Genomic DNA, 7382 nt, shown 5'->3' with positions numbered 1-7382 from the left:
GATAGATAGATAGATAGATAGATAGATAGATAGATAGATAGATAGATGTTACATACATTAAAGTTATAATATATAAAGAAAGAAATGACTCATTATCACTCTAATCATACAGAACAATCTCATTACTAAACATGGATTATAAAATCTTCACAACAGTCATGCTTGAACAGTTAACAGTGCAATCCTGAGAGAGGGGCTGAAACCCCTTAGGAGGTGGCATGATTCCAGCACTGCTGTAAATACAACTTGCTCCAGTGTAAAGTGCATTTATGCCTGTGCAGTTTTGCTGGTGTTGTAGAGCCAGACAGAAGCATGATGCTCAGGCACTAGTGCTCTTCTGGGGCAGGAGCCCACATCATCACCAAAGGGGGCATTACCAAGGTAGAGCCAGCTTTAGTTGGCTTTTTGAGCCCATGTACTGGCACAGATTTATAATAGCAAAAAGGTAGGTGTGTCCCATGGAACTGCATAGAGCAATTCCATGGGGGTTGTGGGAGAATCCCTATCAGTTTGCTGGCCACAGTGCAGCAAGCCTCTTTGGAGACAGCTTGGCTGCATCACTGCTGCACTGTCCTTGGCTGTGGTGCAATTGACCTCTCCCCTAGGACTGCACTGCATATCACAGACTTATCTGGGCATTACTCTTACGAGCAATCTTAATTGGGCAGTACACAGGACACTAGCACTTGATGCAGCCAATAACAGCGCTTCAGCAATCCTGCGCTTCTTCCACAAATCGGGCCATCAATATATACCATCAGCGTTGAAAGTTTTCAATGCCAAATGTGGAACCAAGCTCCTTTATGGAGCACCTATCTGGATTGAAGCGGCGAACAAAATCTTAAATAGATCTCAATCCCGTTTTTTTAATAAAATCATGGGACTACCCAACTGTGCTCCATACGCAGCCCTATGCTTAGAACTTGGGCAAATATCCCATGTCACAATGGCTTGGCTGAGGACCATCAAATATTGGCTGCACATCCATTTTTCACAAGATCATTCTAGCTTAATCCACTCGATGCTCTCCGACTCGGTAGTTCCCAGATGGACGACGTTGGTGGAAGAAAAAATTAGCTCTATCGGCCTCCCACTAGAGTCACTTTACTCTTTCACTCTACCAGAGGCCTATAATTGCCTGAAAATCAGGCTGCTGGAACATGAGTACTGCAACATGATAGCTGAAGCGAGGAAAACATGCTCTCCTCTAAATTTGCTTATCCCTTTTGAACAAGGACATACAGCCAACTACCTTTTCTGGCTTACCAATCCAAGGCACAGAAGAGCAATATCCTTGGCCCGTTTCAATTTAATGCCCTCTATGCTCCTTAAAGGCAGATACCAACGCATAGATAAACAAAAGAGGCTATGCCCATGCAACTCAGGCCAAGTAGAGACACTGGAGCACACTCTGTTTCATTGTGCAAGATTTGCCAAGATCAGAATGACCCAGCCCATCATTGCTTCACTTCTATACAATCATTTAACTGATGCTCTTAGGATTCCGTTAATCTTAGATAATCTTGATCCTTACTTCTGCGAAAGCGTAGCAAAATATCTTTTAAAGATTATAGACGCAACGCTAGATGGACACTAAGCACTAGATTGCTATCATCATAACAACAACAATGCTGCTCACATTAACTATTTGCTATTGGCACACAGTGCCTACATCTGCCAGCAACCTTTGGGTTCACGGTCACGGTCACCCAAAGTCAAACGTGGGTGATTCATTGAGGGATGTCGTAGTTTTGTTATTGATTGCTAGATGGAGTGAGTGACAACTGAAGGCTGTGGCAACCTATGGGAGCCAAATCAATTGTTTGCCCATTTCCTCGCCCCCTATCCCTTGTTCTGTGTTAGAATTAGGTGCCACTCTAACAAACTCTGTGTTTTATAGTGGAGTGTTGACACTGTATGCTGTTGTGATGCCTGGGCTCTGTTGGTGGGTTTTTAGTCAGATCTGTGGAGAGGTGTATAGGAATGGCACTTTTGATGAGTCCATTTGGACTAAACTTTTGATGAGACTCTGAATGGCTGCTGTAACTATCTGTCTTTCATGGACAATTGTTTTATGGTTTTATTGTTTTATTGTATTTATTGTTTTATTGTATTTATTGTATTTTGGAATGCCAATAAAGGCTATCATCATCATCAATATCACAGACTTAATTAATGAAGATCAAATGGGACCCATACCAGGGAGGTACATGAAAAACAATACTGAATACTCACAAAGAGAATGAAAAAAATGGCATAATCGATCAATTCCCAGAAAATGGAATGTCTTTTTTTAATTACATAGTTGGGAATTAAGAATAAAGTTAAACAGAAAGAGAAAGATTTTGGCAATTTATGCTTCACAATAAATGTTATTAGATATGAAGATGTAGCAAAAGATAGAGAAATGTAACTCAAAATGTAAATTCAAATAGAAAGTTCCTTATAACTTGTATGAATATAAATGTTCATGTTTTATGTTTGTTTTCAGTAAAGAAATAAAACTTAAAAAGGAAAGACTCTTTGATCACTGTGTAGCAATAATAAATATGATCACATTTAATAGATGAGACCTTTGTGTTGTTGTCAAGTATGAAAAGAGAATTCCTGATACATAAATCACCATCCTAGGTACTCTTATGAACAGCTAATTTCTACATCCTTGCTTTTCTGTTCTCTTTACTACTGCTATATTTTCTACCCTTCACCTTAAAGTGTAATAAAGTTTTCACCTGTCTTCATTTTATATCCTCTTTCTTTCTCTTCCCAATCATCTGTTGCCAGTCTTATATCACTTTGTCAATTTTTCCCCTCCAGGCATAGAAATCGGTGTCTCTTTTCAGTCCATAATTGTCCTTCCTCTCAATCAAGTCAACACTCCTTATGAGCATTAGCTACATTTTTCAAATATATATAGCCCTCAACCAACTGTCATTTTCCCCAATATTCTAATATTTGCCCAATTCCGAGCCCCCACATTTCTGTTTTTAGACATGAGGAGATGGGCAACCACCTGAAAGGTCTCCATAGCTCTTAACTGATTTATGTCACCCTCCCCCCCACACACACACACAAATAGTAGCATAAGTCCAGGCCTGGGCCTTGGTGCAACTCATCGCAAACCTGGGGTGCAAGCCAACTAATTTTGACTCTACCTTTAGAAAAGGTCAAGCCTTTCTCCCCATGCCAGTGTCCAATGGGGACTCCAGAGCAACTCTGCAGTGGCCTGAACTTCTGGCTTTCACCACTGCAGAGGGAAAGCAAACCATTAGTGCCTTTGCCTGCTCCTCTGGTGTAAGTGCCCTTTGTGCTGGTGAAGGTGGCAAATGTGTCAGTGCAGACCCACACCACCTCCTTCAGTGGATTTGCGCCCCCCCAAATCTGGATTAGGCCATTAATAATAGAATCACAGAGTTGGAAGGGACCATACAAGCCATCTAGTCAAACCCCATGTTCAATGCAGGATCAGCCTAGAACATCCCTGACAAGTATTCCTCCAGTCAGTGCTTGAAGACTGACAGAGAGAAGGAGCTTGTTACCCTCCCAAGCAGCCAATTCCTCTGCTGAACTATTCTTACTGTAAAAAAAATCTTCCTAATGCCCAGTTCCTTTCTGCCTGTAATTTATACCTATTATTGTGAGTCCTATCCTCAGTTACCAAAAGGAACAGCTCCCTGCCCTCTTCTAAATGACAGCTTTTCAAATGCTTAAAGACAGCAATCATGTCTCCCTCAACCTTCTCTTCTCCAGTCCCTTAGCCTTTCCTCACAAGGCTTTTGTCTCCAGGCCTCTGATCATCCTTGCTGTTTTCCTCTGCACCTGCTCCATTCTGTCCACATTATTTTTGAAGTGATGCCTCTAGAATTGAGCACTATACTCCAGGTACGGCCTGATCAGTGGAGCATACAGTGAGACTATGACATCTTCCAATTTGGATATTATGCCCCTGTTGATATACAATTCTTGTTTTTTACACAGACATTTGTGTTTCCATTTTCTGTTACTAGAACCACGTACTGCTCTGTACACATTCAGAAATGTGGAATGCATACTTCAAATTGCCCAACAATTCTGTCTGCTTTGCTTTTTATATATCTACAAAATCTTCAATTACAAATGACAATATAACTCATGTATTCTGTAGGGGACCTTTTGCCTACAAATCAGATGTTCTACCACTAAGCCATGGACCCTCCCTGATGTGTATACATCCAGCAGAGCCCAAATCTGCTGGATTATGGCTCATGCCTTCAGGAATTCATTATCTTTTAAAATCCAGTGAATTGTTGCTATTTCTTTCAATATAACCTTGTTAATAAATTAACATTTTCTTGTCACAAAGTTTCTTTTAAAAAATGAAAACTATGCACACAAAAGCTGAAGGCAGATTTACTTCTAGATTTAGTCCTTAATACTACTCATGGTGAAGATCACATTGCTTCTGAAGACATCGCCCTGTATTTTACCTGGCCATTTGCTTGCAAGTGGGTGCAACCCGGGATTTTTTCAAAAGACTCGCAAATAGCGTGATTCTCAGAAAAAACTGGTTTGGGCGAAATAACATGGGGCAGATTCGCTTTAAGGCCGGGATCTGTGTGAACTCCCCCCCCCCCCCAATGGATTTTTTCTCATTCTAAACACGTGTTTAATGACCCGTGCATAGTGGGCCTCAGGGAGAGAATAGTGCTGGCCAAAAGCATTTAAGAAAAAAATCCTGACTGCATTCATTTTAGTTTCCTACTTTTACAGTGATTGACGGACAGTAAATAAATAATAAATCTTTCTGTTGAAAATCCTGCATTTGCCATGATCTATTTGTTTCACAGTGAGGAAGAATATCAGTATCTTTTCCATTATTTGCTGGGGGGTGGGGAGAGGAGAGAAAAAGGACAGGCAAAGAGATGGCGCTGGGTTTTTCCCCCCTCTGGAGATCAATACAGCTTGAGTGCTGAGACATACGAAGAACAATGCAGAAATGGAAGAGCCCCTATACTTTAGCCCCAGTAGGAAATGGTGCCTTGCACAGTGGCTTTTGGAATGCTGGGAAAAATCCAGTTGTATCTCTTCCAGCATCTAAATACCAATAATTTCTCAAATATGGCCAATTGAACTTTTGCCAAAACATAGGTTGCAATCCATTATCACAGCTGTACCACTAGACTATTGCCACACTACTCTAAAATTATGCCTACTGTATATATACACAAAAACTAAAACACTTTATGGTAAATTATTATTTCTAGCTAAATCAGGAGATAAATCATACTTGCTTTAAATCAAGTTTCATGTAAATTATGCATAGGTCATTAAGTGTTCATTATTCATTAATTCACTTGAGAATAGAGATAAACTGATTTGCCAGATTTGAGTCCAATTTACACCTTTGTTCCACAGAGCCACAGAGTTCTGTCTTAAACACAGTGAAACTGGGGTATTAAATATAAATAATTAGATTCAATAAACGGTAAAAGACAGAAATCCACAAACCAGGAAAATAATGAAGCTTATAATACTTTTAAAAGGCCTGAAATTAAATGTGTTGGTGGAATGCCTGAGCTATATGATTAATGTCCTAATGCAATCCTCACAATCAATAATTCCCTAGCACCGACGTGGAGAAGGAAAATTAAACAATTAGTGCAACTTTTCTGTCTCAAGCATGGTGCCATGAATTAAAACACTAACCCTGGCATCCTTGTGGAGCAGTTCCATGGCCGGAATATATGTAGAGTGTTCTCCAGTGATCTAATGAGCATGTCTGTGGACAAACATACTTATTTACAGTATTCTTTATTTTAAGGGGTCCCATGTATATGTAATTGTTTTTTTTTAATTGCAACCTTCATCTCTAAGTGGCAACAAAAGGGACTCTGTGCCACAGGCACAGTTTGTAGGCATTCAGTGATTGCCTGTATATGCAGAATAACTGCTAATCTGGAGTTAACTCGTTAATAAATAAAATAAATTTTACCCCAAAACAAGTTGTTGCATGTTTATTGGGTCAGGGGTGGTCTTAAGGTTGCTTGAGCCCACAGGATCCCTTCTCGGCCTGCAATAACTGTTACTCTGGAGTTGAACCAAAAAAAAAGACCTCCCATCTCTGGATGACAGCCTGATAAGGCTGATCTGGCTAATTTCTCAGGACTTTGAATCAGGAAGCTGCCTGAGACCTTTTTTAAAGGAAGAAACAGAATACAGGAGAAAGCAGATAGTATCACTTCAGTGCTCGAAGCATTTTTCTCCCAGTCATCTAGACTAATAGGAAACAGAGCAAGAGACAGAGAATACATGATTTAGCGCTTCACTCATGTTTGTAATCCACCTTTGCTGAAAAATATTCCAGTGGTCCTATTTGTCTATTGGTTGGGTTGTTTTTATATAAATCTTAGAAACTTGATCTTCACGTTGTGCAGATCTCAGAACTTTTTTTCTAATTTTGCTCTTATATAGTACCCTATTTTTGGTTCTTGTTGGTGGGATATTTCCCCATATTCAAATGTCTGTTCTGTAGCAGCCCATATTTCTGCCACTTAGAGTGTGCAAACAAAATATTTGTCTCTTTTCTTGTCTTTCACTTGTGGGAAAGAGATGCAGACTTTGTTTCTGCGTTCCCAGTCAGCAACTGCCTGACTTTCTGGAAATTCTACAATATTTTGGTTTGTATTATACAGGGGAAGAATTAAAATCAGATCTTTCTCAAGCCTGGGGGCTCCCCAGGATTAGTTGAAACCTGCTTATAGAGCTGTTGCTTTATGTTCTGTCTTATGGCTGGTATAAAATCTAAAACTGTGTTACAGTCATTTACACTTCCAAAGCTATTTTCGATTTGAGCTAAAATTAACAGCCTGCCATAAGCATGTTTACTTATTTCAAGGTGACTTATTTCCAGGAATACAAACTTTGAATTACAGCCTGAATGCCTTTCAAATCTGCAAATCAATTCATATGTTCCTTAACTAGCCTAAATAGTTCCTCACATTTAACCTTCTGTGAATCTGTAAAATTTGTCAAATTCAAGTTTGCAAAGATTGATTTTGTCTCATTACCTTTCATTGCATTTTAATGCTAAACACCTAGTGCTGTGTGCAAAGTTCAACAAACCTGAATAGATAATCTATATCACACACATCGCAAGATTTTTTTCTTCTTCACAATTATTTATTGGTAAGTAACCCACAGTTTTATTAAACTGAACAACCAGGAATAGATGAGCTTTCACTATCAAAAATATGACATAACAATTGGCATGACCCCTAAAACCACAAAGCATTTGGATAAGATAAGATTTCTAAAATAAGAGCCTCCACCAAGGTTAATCATGTTATGGTTGCCATGGGGATGCTAATACCTGTGGTAACTTTTTCATATATAGAACTGGATAC

The 7382-nt window shown here is 39.4% G+C and overlaps 1 pseudogene; it reads right to left on the bottom strand.

Moving 5' to 3' along the window:
• The window catches only part of LOC125437818, a 140365-nt pseudogene that overhangs the window by 106818 nt on the left and 26165 nt on the right, over positions 1–7382 (bottom strand).

This window comes from Sphaerodactylus townsendi, linkage group LG08 (assembly GCF_021028975.2).
Source record: "Sphaerodactylus townsendi isolate TG3544 linkage group LG08, MPM_Stown_v2.3, whole genome shotgun sequence".
In the NCBI taxonomy this organism is placed as follows: Eukaryota; Metazoa; Chordata; class Lepidosauria; order Squamata; family Sphaerodactylidae; genus Sphaerodactylus; species Sphaerodactylus townsendi.
Note: the sequence above shows the minus strand (reverse complement) of the source record. Positions and strands in the feature narration are given on the sequence as shown.